General features: G+C 35.3%; 1 long non-coding RNA gene across 1 annotated transcript in view; it reads left to right on the forward strand.

The window, feature by feature from the left end:
- Positions 1-3,759: 3,759 nt before the first annotated feature.
- LOC150067389 (uncharacterized) overlaps positions 3,760-14,933 on the forward strand; it is a 28,882-nt gene continuing 17,708 nt past the window's right edge. The window contains exon 1 of the long non-coding RNA XR_016539596.1: positions 3,760-3,847. This is a non-coding gene — a long non-coding RNA (uncharacterized LOC150067389). The remainder of the gene's footprint in view (positions 3,848-14,933) is intronic.

Raw genomic sequence — 14,933 nt, forward strand, 5'->3', positions numbered from 1 at the left:
GGCTGTGAGGAAGGTATTGTTGTTGTTATTAGTGTTTTTAGTGATCTGAGAAAGTTAGGGTCTGTGCCCTTTGGTGATCCTAGTCGATTCTATTGCTACTTTGACTGGTGAATATCTACTATGTGTTAAGTAGCTGATTTGTACTATTTCTGGCCTTATAAAAGTGTTGGTACATGATGGTATTGTTGTTTAATAGTGCTAGTGAAGTTTAATAACTTACCCAAAGCCTCAAAGCTAATAAAGTTAGGACCTAGGAATGAAAGGGAATATGAGTGGCTGATTTGTGATGGGAAACCTCCACGGAGAAGGGAATTTCAAGCTTTTACTTCTATTTCTGCATCTACCTGGCTATGCATACAAGACTTAATTAGATGAATTCACATGAGCAGAGTGACAGGCACTAAGCCTGTTGCTCACAATAATGAAAGAAAATCCAGATATACCATTAAAAGTATCAGAGTAGCTGAGAGCCAAACATAATGGTCTGTGTGTACCCCAAATGGCTCCTCTTCCAGGGAGAATGTTTCTAAATCTAGTTTGCCTTATCCTCACTGACTGCCTCCACCATAAAAAAAAACAACAAAACCCCCCCCCACCTCTATGTCTTGTATCTATATAATCAACTTCCATTGTTGTGTTGAACACAAATGACCACTGGGATTCAGGCTTTGTGACCTTGGGGAGCAGAAATCAGCAAATGGCACAGTAGAAAATAAGAGTAAGGCACCAAGAAAAAAAAGGGCACTGAAATTTCTCAGGATGATGCTGGCAATTTTTCTACATCTGTTTCTCCTAATATAGACCCCATGAATCTAGTAGCTCTATTTCTTTACAAGCATGCTAAGTAACCATAGGAAAATCAGGATTGAAACCCTGTGTCCTAGGAGACCCGTAAGTCAGAGGTTAGAAAATTCTTCCAGGTTATAGCTTGCAACTGAGATTTCATGTATTTAGTGCTTATCATTATGCTTATTAGTTTAGAAGTCAGTTTTATGATTTAGGCTATGTCTGTACCTGGTCATTTTATTTATTTATTTATTTATTTATTTATTTATTTATTTATTTATTTTTAGTGTAAATTACTGCATTTTCCTTATTTTAAACTATCTCATCTACTGCTCAAGAAGTAGAGGCAGGATGATTGGAAATCCAAGGCTAGTCCAGGCAAAGTAAGGAAAACTCTACACCAAACACACAAACAACACCAAAAATAAAAGACACAAAGGACGGGCAGAAACAGTGGAGTGCAAGTGAGAAATCAATGGCTCAATTTCCAATACTACAAAAAAATGAAACAGTTCATGAAACAATGTACGCTATTATTACTATTTCTATTTTGTTTTATTTTATGTTTTCTTGGTCTTGGGGCTTGAACTTATCACCTGGGCCCTGTCCCTGAGCAATTTTGCTCAGGGTTAGCACTCTGCTACCTGGAACCACAGCACCATTTCTGGTTTTCTAGTGGTTAATTGGAGATAAGAATCTCGGACTCATCCTACCCAGGCTGGCTTTGAACTGCGATCCTTAAATCTCAGCTTCCGGAGTAGCTAGAATGATGGTCCAGAGCCACCGCCCTGCTCTTCTATTCTTATTTGATAAATGAGGACTTTTGTTCCTAGTGTTTTAGATGAACAAGACTAGTTGTGTAATAATAGCTAAAAATACTTTCAACATGGTTAATTCTCTGTATTAATCAGTTCCATATCATTGGACTTAACCAACTGCAGAAGCACAATATTCAGAGGGAAAATCAACCAACATCAGAACTGAACATGTGTATACATCACCTTTTTTAGTATCATTAGTCCCTAAAAATGATGACATTGCTATCATTTATATACCTTCTATATTATGTTAATTATAAGTCATCTAAATCTGATTAAAAAGCCTTTTGGAAGATGATATGCACAGCTTATATGAAGTTCCTTTTTATATAGGGGGCTTAAACATCTCCAGAGTTTAATATCAAGAGTGACATGGAAGCAATATTTCATAAATAATACTGAAGGATGACTAAACTCCTTCCAGATTTCGCTCAAATGTACTCTACCATCCACACATGTTCATTTTCATAGTCTGTCTTTCGTTCTGCAGAGTCATGAGGAAGTCCTCATTATTAGATGATTGCATGTGAGTAATTGCCCATGTGTTTAGTCATATATTTCTGTTCATTTCCTCCTAGAGATTCTTCTGCAATGAAAAACATGGTACATGTTACCTATTTTTTTCCCTCTGAATTTCCTAGGAGACTATTCCTTTCTGAGGATAGTCAAGCTCATTGACTCATTTCAACTTCCTGAGTAGAATAATTTTTATAAGAGCATTATTTAAACACTCATATTGGGTTAATAGAAATGTCTGCTTTCCTTTTTAAGATTGTTTTTCCGAGTATTTTTGAGATATAGTTTTGAATGAGTGTATGAATAATTAGCATCTAATAGTCAATACAAAGCCTAATGAGTGAATTTTGCATTATTTCATTTGAAAGTAAGTAAACTGGATTTAGAGGGTGTTATACGAAGCATAGGCACTGATTCTGTATCAATATGTATTTCTTGAGTAACTACTATGTACCAGATCCTAGGACAGTTGTCAAAGCTATAGTAGTAAATGTGATAGAAACATCTCATTTCCAAAGAAACCATTACTGAAAATGGTAATCAAAGATTCTTTGTCCTTGACTCTGACACAAGGATCTCCATCCCATAACATTTCTAACTTCTTTGTTCCTTTGCTTGTATGGACTCTGACTCATTTTAAAATACCAGCCTGAGAGATGAATATAAAGAGTCGTTCACCCCCAAAAAGATATCGAAATCAGTATACATCTAGTATATATAATTTCTAAGAATTCCTGAAACCATGTTTCCCCCCCTCTCATCCAATTCTAGGTGGGATTTAGAAACCTATTTTTCTTCCCCAACTGATAAGTATTATCTTGTTCCAATGGCATACACTTAGATTGTATAAAAAATAATTCTACATTTATCTTCTCAGGGTTTTAGATTAAATAAACCAAGTATGGGAAAAGGGCACACTGTGTTGCTGAAATGACATCAGAGGAAAGAAGGAGTGGGCAGAGATGACTAGGGGGTGTTAGAATCCAGCTTCCACATCTGACTTGGCTACCTAGCTATTAATTCAGATCCTCCAGATAACAGAATGTTCATAAGCGTTACTAAGACAGCACAGTGGCACGCAAGCAAGTAAGAGGCCATCTGACGAAGGAACTGATTGGGTTAGATTTCTAACACACAGTGGGGTTGGAGTTCGCATTGCAACTTTTCTCATAACCCTCCTTTCTGAACTGAAAACCCCAGGAACTACATGTCTGGGGTCTGAATGTGTTCTTGGTCCCAAATCAATCTTGTCACTCCTCAGAAAGCAATGCAAGATAATAAGTAATATTACCTGATTGCTTTCCTGCTCTGTGACAACTAGTGACGTGTGTCTTCCTGATAAGCAGGAGTTGCCGATGTTAGGCAGGATAAAGTGAAGCCGGGAGCTCTCAGAATCTCAATTTGACAGTCGTGGCTGAGGAGAGGGTCAGTGGGGATAGAATCTGAGACAGATGAAAAAGGAACAAAATTTATCTTCTCTGGTTTCAGTGATTAGATGTCTCTTTGTCTGGCTTCCTTACAGTGGGTGACTGATTTTACCGGGCCAGCTGGCTAATATTATAATTAACAAAGTTTGCTACGTCTGTAAAGTTAAATTGAAAAATTTACCAGTGATGTGATGCCATTGTCACAAAGATCACAAGGGACCAGGGGCTTCATTTTATTCAAGGTGGAACGGCAAAACTGTGTGAGCATGATGAAAAACTGCGAACTTGTTCAACCAAAAGGTACGTTTCTTTTTTAATACCTTTTATATAAAGTTGAGAGCTTTGTTTTTATGGTTGGGTCTTTCATGTTTCGTGACTGAAATGATTTCATTAAAAACGTCTGTAAAAATTTTGAGCATTTAGAAAATAGTCTCTGAAAGCTTTTGGTTTTCCTCTTTTTCCTCTAAAAATCCAGAAGTGCAGAAATATATTAAATGGATTTTGATAGTGGGTTGGAACATAGAGCAGTCGTTTTCCCATTGTTAACGATAAGGATGCAATAGCTAATCTTTATGAATTTGCTTGAGAATAAACATCAGGTGAACATTCTCTTACATAGAATTGGAGTTATTTTGCGCAACAAGGTAAAAGGTATTGTTTTGTTCGAATCTGTGTAAATCTACTTACAGGAAAGGAAAAGAAGAAAGTGCAGTTTCAGAATGTATGTACAGGTTCTATTTTATTTTCAAGATGTCTTCAAAGTGAGAGGAAGAAGGGACTGAGATACTGACTTAAATCACATAAAGTAATTCGAGATTTTTTTTACATTTATAATGAGTATTTCTTAAAAGGATATGATATTTTCCAATGACTTTCTGGCCATCCAGACTTGTCTTTTCACTGTGATTTGTTTTACTCGACTGAACATGTTTTAGGTGTTTCTTGAATTATGGTAATCATGTATTGTTAATTAAGGAGTATAAAGATTTCCGAGGAGATGCACTTCTTGCATGTGCTTGCGAACTTCGGCCCTAAAGAGAAAAAGGGTTTCAAAACATACAGACAGCAATTTTGGATTATATATACTGTGTCACACTGGTAAAACATCATGATGATTAATTTACAGAGTAACTTGGACAAATATTAAAGAGTCTTTTCCTTTATCTTTATGTTTTTCCAGACCAGAATATCAGAGCAAAAAAAAAATCCCCCAACAATTTGTCTCCTTTAAATTCTTATTGTCTTTGGTAATGATGGCAGTTTTTAAATTTCATACATGAATGTTTTAAAATAAGGTAGTTCCTAATACATATGGTTTTTAATAGGTCTACTGAAACTTTTTCATATTTTTCGTTTTTCCTAATCATTGTAGGCTAGATGTTCTTAATATAGTGACTTAAAATTTTAACAATCAAATGTCATATTCTCAAATAAAAATGACTCGTTTTTTATGGATAAGGAGGCTTGAAACCTTTAGATATTCAGATAATTCTCAGCACTATCAAAATTTGGGCATAATTTGATTTACAATTTCTCCTGTTTTTGCTAAAATCTAATGATGATGATTAGGAAAGCTGCATGTGGAGGTTTTATTTGTTATTTTATTGTGTTCTAGATATCTTTTTCATAGAAAAATCATAGACTCAGAGTACAGATAAGTTTTATTCACTTTCACCTAGTATGTGACATCTAATAGGCACTCCGTATTTATTCGAATGATTGAATTAATGAGTGTGTTTCTAGTCTTATTCAAATATAATATTACCTAACATAATATTACTTTGTATGTATTAATACTTTTGTACACAACAAAACAAGATGAATGGTGTAATCAAAGACTATATATATGGAGGACTAAATTCCTATATTTTAATTATTTTAACCTAAATCTCCATAATATTTGGTGTAATTGGGGCTTGGTAGTATAAGAATCCCCTTTGGAATATCAAAAGTCTAAGATAATTACAAGGGGTCAGTAAATCACTCATAGCTGATAATCTCTTATTTTTTAGTTTTCAAAAAAATCCTCTAGAATTTTTTCTTGAGATGTGTAGAAATGAGCTCTTATCAGAGTTTCAAAGGAATTAATATTTTTATAAAATGGGTTAATATAAAGTTAGGAGATTAATGATGTATAATGATGAATAAGATGCCTTCTTTCATATGGAAATAAGAGTACAATAAATGTCCTGCAGGTGATCGGACTGTTGCAATTTTATTGAAGATTAAAGTTTGAGTGACCTTTATTGGGGCAATTAACCTTTCTGAAATTAAAAGCCAAATCTGAATTAGTCTGTCCCATTTAAATGCAAACATCTAGAAGGTCCAATGTCACTCAAGTAATTGTAAGAATAAAAATATCCTATTTTATTTTTCAATTGTTTGCACAGTTAAGTGCTTTTTTACTTGGGAAAGAACATGGCAACATTCTCTTGACAGAGAACCTAGAAATAATAATAATAATAATAATAATAATAATAATAATAATAATAATGTTTGGAGAATAGACTGTGTGTGTCTATATTTGTCCAAGTACTACTCTCCCCCTAACTAAACCTTCATCAAGGCAAAAGCGGGGAGTCTGAAACCCTTTCTGCCCAAGTAATAAAAGTTTACTCCCCAAAGCAGATCCAGATATCCTGAGTAGCAATACAAATGAGCTAAGCTACATATTCTACTCAGGTGAAACCTACAGAATGGCTCCTGAAAGCATATGCTTTGTGATACACTTTCTTAGAAAAGTTGCTGATGTCTCCTGTCGGGCATTCCATTCCCCATGGCCTCTGACAGCTTTGGGGTGGGGAGGAGGGAAGACTCGGTATCTTCATTAAGTTTGAAACATGGGAAAAGCAAGCTAATGGTTTGTTATACTATCTAATGGTTTAGTTTTACTGTTCTTCCTTTAATTTTCTTGGTGCAGTTTTGAAAAATTTATATTCAGATTGTTTCAAAAACATATTTTCTTTTCTAATATCATTATTATTATTATTATTATTATTATTATTATGCCAGTGAATCTTTGTAGTTTTAAGTCCATTCACACAGTGAATGTGTCTTCCTTTTATGTGTCTAAACTATTAAAATGGTAATAAAGATTCTCTTCATTCCCTACCTAATTTATCTCTTTCTCTGTTCATCAAAGAATTTACTCTGAATGTGTCAAGGTAGAAAAGTCTGAGGCATTACAGTATAGAAATTAAGAAGCCTGAGGTGCTATAGTTTATTTTTGCACAAGCTTTTCATGTACGCTTTTAACATCCTACTGAAAGATAGGCTTCCACCATAGAGCTATGAAGAAAGTTAAAGATGTGTGAGATCCACAGCAATTATTCCATTGGCAAAGTGACTCTGACATCCTCCAGAGAGTTGGATAATACCTTGAAGCAGAGATTAATAACATGTTTAACTAAGATCTGTTTGCTGTAAGGATCATTTCCTAACTCTTCATTGTGAGATAAATAGTCATCATAAATTATAAACAAGTATGTCCTTCTGTAACTTTTCTGATAAAGTATAGATTTTCTGATAAAGGGTAGTTCTGGTAACCCTGTGTTTTCAACCTTTGAAGAATTCAATTGTTTTGTGGTTATACTTGTTTCCTTATGGTAGATCACGCTTGTTAAAAAATAAATCCATAAAATACACACTACTAATTCTTCAGATATATTGCAAAGATCATCTCTAATTTAGAATAATCTTATTTGGCCACTTATGAGAACTAGTGAAAATAAATTTCAATATTCATACTTGTTGGCATTGTGATAACATTCTCTAAGTATGAAAAGTATATAAGCCAACCTACAAATAAGGTCTTTACATTGTTATTAATGATCATAATAATCATTAATGATCATAAAAGGGAAACATTTCTCAAGAAGGTAGAATTTATATTGTCTTAGTAAAGAAAAGAAGTGTTAGTGAAAAAGCAAAAAAAAAGATATTTTCTAAGTCTTATAGTCAATTATTTGTTTTGCCTCAATTATTTGTGTACCTCAAAGACATTTTTTTTTGCCAGTCCTGGGCTTGAGCTCAGGGCCTAAGCACTGTCCTTGGACTTTCTCAAGACTAGAGCTCTACCACTTGAGCCTCAGCACCACTTCAGGCTTTTTTCTATGTATGTGGTACGGAGGAATTGAACCCTGGTCTTCGTGCATGCTAGGCAAGCACTCTACTACTAGGCCAAACTCCCAGCCACTCAAAGACATTTTTATTTTTTATGTTTTCTTGGATTTCTGGCAATCATCTCCTCTTTAATCCAACCAGGCTCAGCCCTGACATTTTCACTTACAGTTATACAATAACATTCTTTGTCATGAACAACCCATCATTAATCTATTTGATATGTTTAAGAACTCTATATTTGAGATGGAGTCCATGTGTTTAAAAAGTAGACTTTTTAGAAGAATAACTAATGATGTAATTTCACTCACTGTATTGGTTTAGTCATTGTCAGCAACTTAATTTTACAAAAGTGTAGAGTAGGTTTGTCACATGCAATTTTATTAAACAAAGGACAGCTGGCAGGTAACAGAAGTAAGGATTTTCAGTGTTTTTGTGGTAAGAAAATAAATACCTAAGGATTTTTCAAGAAGTCACTCTAACAGACAATAATCCTTGAACAAAGTAATTTATTAGTAACAGTGAGGTGAATTGTTTCCCATAATTTGTTTGAAAATTATATTAAAAATACTCTAGAAATAGTAAGGTCCCCACTGATACCCCACTGCCCATTCTAGGTTAATGGGAAAAGTTCGTTCTCTAACTAGTTTTCAACTAAGTTGGGAGGTGACCTAATGCAGTGTAGCGGTACTATGTAGTGTGATTGCTGTATTCGCTGCAATTTGTGTTAGGTTTATTGCATTCATTCTGTGCATTTAGTGATCATTTAGCATCTTTTGCAGAGTTATTCTAGGAGCTTCCCCCATCATCCCATAATACACATATACATATCCACAAGTTCCTTCTATAAAAGGGCATCCTTGTTGTATAAAAAGCTACACATACCATGTAGACTCTAATCATCTCCAGATTATTTTCAATGCCTATTTAGGACACAAATATTTGACTTAGTATTGAAAACTCCTGTATGTAAAAACCCATAAAGGCCAGAGGGCTGTCTACTTGGCAATTTAGAAACATTACTTCTGACTAATGTGTATGTACTGAGGCTCAACAGGTTGTGCTAGAGCCCTTTCCTAAATTCTTTATATTCCCCAGGACTCAGTGAATAGATCTATGAGCCACATTTTATAAATCAGAAGCTAGAACTAACTGGAAAGTGATTTTCCTACAATTACACAGTCAGTGAGTGGACCTGCCAGGGTGGAAGATGATAGAATTTCAAGCCTTCCTTCAAACAACATTGGGGGTGTCATGTCTATAGAATTTATCCTTGCTAAAACTACTGACTATGAGATCTAGAGTCTTCAAAAAAGGCATTTACTGCAGCTTAAGCACCACAGTGAAAGAATTTGCCTTCTCTTGATTCACTCTGGAGGAGGAAGTAAGACATGTCTTGGGAGTTTTAGATTGTTCCTAGATACACTCATGCAATGAACTTCATTTAATTGGCTCATTTCATTGAAGTCAGAAATTCTCAAATTTTTAATCATTGAGTTTACTGAAAATCAATCCCTGAGCACTTTAAAGATTGCCTTTAGGATGTTAGTGCTTACTTCCTTTTCATTTAAAATTCATAAATAATTCTGTTTAACAGACTCATAAAGTCACAGTGTCTTTGGCTCACATCACCCAATTTCATTGGTGTGATTAACTTGACAACCCACTGATAAATGTGTCTTCAAATTTCTTATTTCCTGCTCTTGAATTGTGTTTTAAGCACAGCATCTGTTAGGGTTTTTGCCACAGGAAATCATCCAGTTGTATTTAAAGGATATAAAGAAAACACTTTTGATAAATACTGAAAAAAATAGTTGTATGTAAGAAAAAGATAGCTTGCTAGATCTCATCCCCCTGATACAGTATGATAACAAAGCAATGATTATGACTTAGAATTTAAAACACAAACCTCTTTAAAATTAGCTCAGAAAGTTCCAAAGTTGAGAATCACCTATTTTATTTTATTATCAGTGTGATATATAGAGGAGTTACAGTTATCTTCATAAGGAGGGACTCACCTCTTAAAGTTACTTCTATTAGTGCTTAACTCCTCTTAAGTTGGCTCAGAGTGCATTGTAATGTGTGTGAGGTTCCCTTTGTATAACAACCACAGGGTTTTTAGAAGGGCCCCAAATAAACATAGGCTCAATGGTTTCCCTCATTTGTCATAATTAGTATAAACCTTGGATTCTCCTAGTAGAGGTTTACAATAGGGCAAAACCTAGCTACATAAAGCCATATAGGAGGAGGCTAAATGAAAGGACTTCCAGGATATGGAAACAAGAACCATATAAGGTGTGACTGTTGTTCTTAATGTACTATGTTATTTCTCATCTTATCTTGTTATCTGATATATTATATATATGTTTATTTGTTTATTTGAAATAGGATAGGGAAGGGGGAAAACAAGAGTTAGGGAGGGGTGTGGGGAGGGAAATAGGGACAAAAACATGAGAAGGAGTAGCAATGATTGTTAAGAAATATACCTTCTATCTGGAGAATATAATGTAACCTTTTTATTAATTACAATTTAAAAAAAGATAAATTAAAGGTGAGAAAAAAGAAGGGCCCCAAATAAAGGTAAGGCATCAAAGGAAAATTTGTTAAATAGGATTGAAAGTAATTATTACTATTAACATAAAGCTAGGGATAGAGCCAGGTGGGATGGCTTACACCTTTGTAATCCTAGCTACTCAGGAAGCTAAGATCTGAGGATCAAGGTTCAAAGCCAGCCTAGGCACAAAAGGACCTCTTATCTCCAATTAACCACTAGAAAACAGGAATGGGGCTTGGCTCAAGGGTAGGACGATAGCCTTGAGCTGAAGAGCTCAGGGACAGTGACCATGCCCAGAGTTCAAGCCCCATGACCCACCAAAACCAAAAAATAACAACAAAAAAAGCTAGGGACAGGGACACTGAACCCAATAATTTAGTAAAAAGTGTTTATGCTAAGAAATCTAAGCTTTAGAGGCTGAGGATAGAGAGAAGTTTAGACAGACAATGGATAGATAGGAAGATAGACAGTAGACAGATAGACTGATTCTATTCTAAGTTGTTCTCCCATGTGGTTTACAATGTTTTAAAAATTGGCCCAATTTTCTCCTTCACCTTAACTTTATAACAAAAAAGTCCCCTCACATTGAATTTGTTAGCCATTCATTAGCCACTTACTGCTTACCAAAAATTAAATTAGTATCCTGAACAGATTAGTATATTTAGACAACATTATCAATGTAGTTTATGTTCAAACTGAAACAAAAGAAATAATCCACTACATCCATTGGAAAACAGATTTAAAAGGCAATTAAAGAGCATTGTATAGCAGAATAGTTTCCGGAAAAAATAAGAAAATGCTATTATGAGTCTGAATACCAAAGAGCATGCTTTAAGTTAGGTAATGGGATGAGACTTCCTTCTAGACAAGAGGAAATAAGAAGCTTGACCAACCTCCCTTCTAATTACAGAAATACTTGAGAATTCATCCACCATTTGAGTCTTGCTTGGTGATGATTAAACCCTTAGGCAGATGTGAATCAACGTTACTATATGGAAACATTGAGGAAAACATTTATGAAAAAGCTGATCCAATTTCTGAAAATACAGGCCAATTAAAGACTGAAGTTTAATTTAGGGATTTTATTCTGTTGGCATGATGTATATATTAATGGTGATTTCTCTCCCCTCACTTGTTCCTCATCTTCATAAGCAAAATGAGATTTTTACTTATTGACATATTACTGAAGAATCTCGATTTTCTTCCAGAACTACACAATTTTTGCATAAATGTGCCTAATTACCTGAATTCAGTTTTGATTAGCAGTGTTAATTGACGCAGCTGTGGTTGGTATCTGTTTACCTAAATTACCATGTGCAAACAGCAATATGTCTGAAAGTGAATATGCTAAACTGAAAATACTAATTAGCTAAGACAGATTGTTATTCAAGTCACATTGTGGAGCTTTCTAATGAAAGCCTGGATGTGTCAGGGCTTTATGATATTCAGACAGAAATGTCTATATTACATATGATTTCTAAATTTAATTCATAAGAACAGATGGGATGTCAGCCAGGGTTCTTCTGCCTTCTTCCGTTATTAATGTGGATATTTTACTCAACTGAGGCTATATTCATATGTTTGGTGGAAGAAACCCATTGTGTGCATTGACAATGAGCCAACTCTGTACTTACAGACCTGTCTATTTATTGACCAGTACAGTCACAGATTAGATCTATCTATCATCCCAGAGATAAAGATAAATAAACCCTCTTGCAAGTTAATCACATCAGTTGGTAAATCTTATAGCAGGAGAGTTAAACAGACAGCTTATGAAACAGACTATTTTGTTTTTATATCCAGAAAAAAATCATTATCATAAAGGATTTGATCCCAAGATTCTTAAAAATCATTGTGCCTCTCCAGGGCTGAAAGGTGAGTGATGTCTTCCTTCAATTTGCCTCATATCTGATCATTATTTTAAAGCAGTGCTTCCTTTCAACCAGTGTCTGGTTTGAAACATTGGAGCCTTTTTTTGTGTTTTTGTATCTCATTACCTTTGTCCCAATACTTGACCTGCTTTGCTTAAGGATTCTCTCCAAAGAAAGGATTAATGAGAGGGGGGGGGAGGGAGGGAGGGAGGGAGGGAGGGAGGGAGGGAGGGAGGGAGGGAGGAGAGAGAGAGAGAGAGAGAGAGAGAGAGAGAGAGAGAGAGAGAGAGAGAGAGAGAGAGAGAGAGAGAGAGAGAGAGAGATCTGCTGTGGCACTCAGCACTCCTTAATGGCACTGTAACTTTGAGGTACCCAAAGATTGCAGTACCAGTCCTGCATATCACATAGCAAGGAGGTAATGGAATATCATCCTTCCCCTAAGAGGCTAAGAAACTGTGCTTAATGCATAATAAGTCTCCTCTTCCCAAAGGCTGTGAAGATAAGGCCTCTTGACTCAACTGGAAGGGCTTAAGATCCCCTATTAGATATTTTAAGATGCCAAGAGACAAATGGGGGGCAATTTTCACGATGCAAATTTGAACATAATTATAGTTTGGCATATTTAATTCAGTTTTAAGTGAGAATTATAATTACCAAAATTTTAATTATTTCAATTATGCTAATTTCTATCCCCAAAGTTTTGTGTCATGTGGGTTCTCTAAGATAAGTTGAGTTCTAACAGAATTACAATGGTGTCCAATAGGAAATTGAAGGAATTTGAGACAATGTCTCTGCTCTGTTTTACTGTGGAAAATGTGAATATCTTGTTAATTAGCCCAGGATAGCAAAAGGTGCTTTAAAAAATAACTAGAGGAGAAAATGACAATGTGTATTAAATGTTTAGACCATTTGTATTCCATTCACTGTGTCATTATCAATGGTAAAATATGATTACTCTTTGCCATCTAATTAGTGAAGCTAATATCTGTATTTTTAAAAAATAACATTCATATGCTTCATAATGATGATCATTGACTAGCAGAAAACAAATATTTAAGCCTCCTTCAAAATTGTCCTACCTATGATGATTTTAGCCTTATTCTTTCAAAAGTTACCTAAAGGTAAGTTTATATGTTTTTGAGATGGATATGTAGAAGTGTATATTGCCTAGTGTTTAACAGTATTTTGTTTCAGGTAGTTCAAGAGTTCAGTTTTATGTAACCAATGTGTGGTGTGTGTGCGTGCGTGCGTGCGTGCGTGTGTGTGTGTGTGTGTGTGTGTGTGTGTGTGTGTGTGTAGAATATTTACTTTGTATACTTCAGGGTTCTCTAAAGAAATTGCTAGAAGCCCTGTCAGCTTTTCAGACATAGACAAAGGAAGCAAAATCCTCTGTAAAACTGACAGCTGTTTTACACAGAGCAGTGCCTGTGTATTCTTTGTCATAGTGTGTTCCTTTAAATGTTCCAGTAAAATTTCTGTTGTTGTTTTGTTTCCACATGCAATAGGAACTTGGGAGAGATGTCAGGGCATGTGTTTCTAAAAGTAATCTTTAAATAGGAAAACAGGTCAGGGATGTCAAATCAGAAGTGGAATTATGGAGTTTATCAGACTTCACAATGAATTGTCTTGAGGCAAATCGCCTAACCTCAGTGTGGAAATTAGTTAATTTTAAGAATAAATATAGCTATCTCTCTGACTTATTAAGGATTTATCAGTTGTGCCCAAGGTTCAACTGATCTGCAAATGAGGTGTATGAATCTTTTCTTTGAACTCTAATTGGCCTGTGGGGGAGGCAGGTCTGACAGAGTTAAAGGCTAAAAGGACTTAAGCCTTTGAAAGAAATTTTGATTTCATTTTAATACATCTAAGTATTGCTAATGCATTCAGAGATTAATTTCACTTGCTCGGCTTCATGTGTTCTGATTTTCTTTCCCAAGGACAGACTTTGGGCTCCCTGAGGGGAATCTCTGCTATTCTGTTAAGCCTTCCCCTGGCCATTCAAAAGGCTTTATTCCTGAGAAGTGACATGCACACAGTAGGCACGTTATTCCTGAGAGATGATGTGTGTATGGTAGACACTCAATGTACATCCTCCTCTCCCCAGTGTGACTAGCTGTCAATGAACTAAAAACCATTAATCCCCTCTGTAATGCTTAGTAGCTATCTTACATGCTGTGCTACCCTACCCAACCCACAGACTATAAACCCTGTGAGGACATTAAAATTCTTTGAAAGTTTCTGGTTATAGTGAGAAAACTGCAATTTTTTTTAAAAAAATTATCTGCCAAAGGAAATCTCAGATTTCACTAGGATGAGATTTTTTAACTATTCCCCCACCCCCTGGAAAGTATTGCATATGCTAACTTCATGCACATTTCAAATGAGTGGGATTCCAACTTGAAATGTAGCTTTGGCCATAGATGGACTTAACTTCAGTTTTCCCTCAGATTTTTTGCTGAAAGTATAACTTGGGGACATCTCCTTAATTCTTTTGGGCCTTAGTTTAGTCATCTATGCAAGATAGATTATCATAGCTTTTTAAGACACTGAAAGGAAAAGTGAATTTCATAGTGAACACAAATGCATGAACCTAGCACCTAGCACTGAACTGAACAGAAGAAGTAGTGTCACTGCTACACAAGATACACAGTGCTGAGATAAAAACAGAGGCAACTGGAGAAAAATTTTAGATGTGGTATTATTAACTGCTTTAAACTTTTAACAGTAAACTTGTGTGCATGTGTCTATTTAAGGGTACAGAGTGACTTACTGAAGGTCTTTACTGCCTTGGGGAGCAGGGAATAATGTAGGAGAACATTCCTGAAGTCTTTTCCTAGACTGA

This window comes from Megascapheus bottae, chromosome 2 (genome assembly GCF_031878675.1).
Source record: "Megascapheus bottae isolate mThoBot1 chromosome 2, mThoBot2.hap1, whole genome shotgun sequence".
NCBI lineage: Eukaryota > Metazoa > Chordata > Mammalia > Rodentia > Geomyidae > Megascapheus > Megascapheus bottae.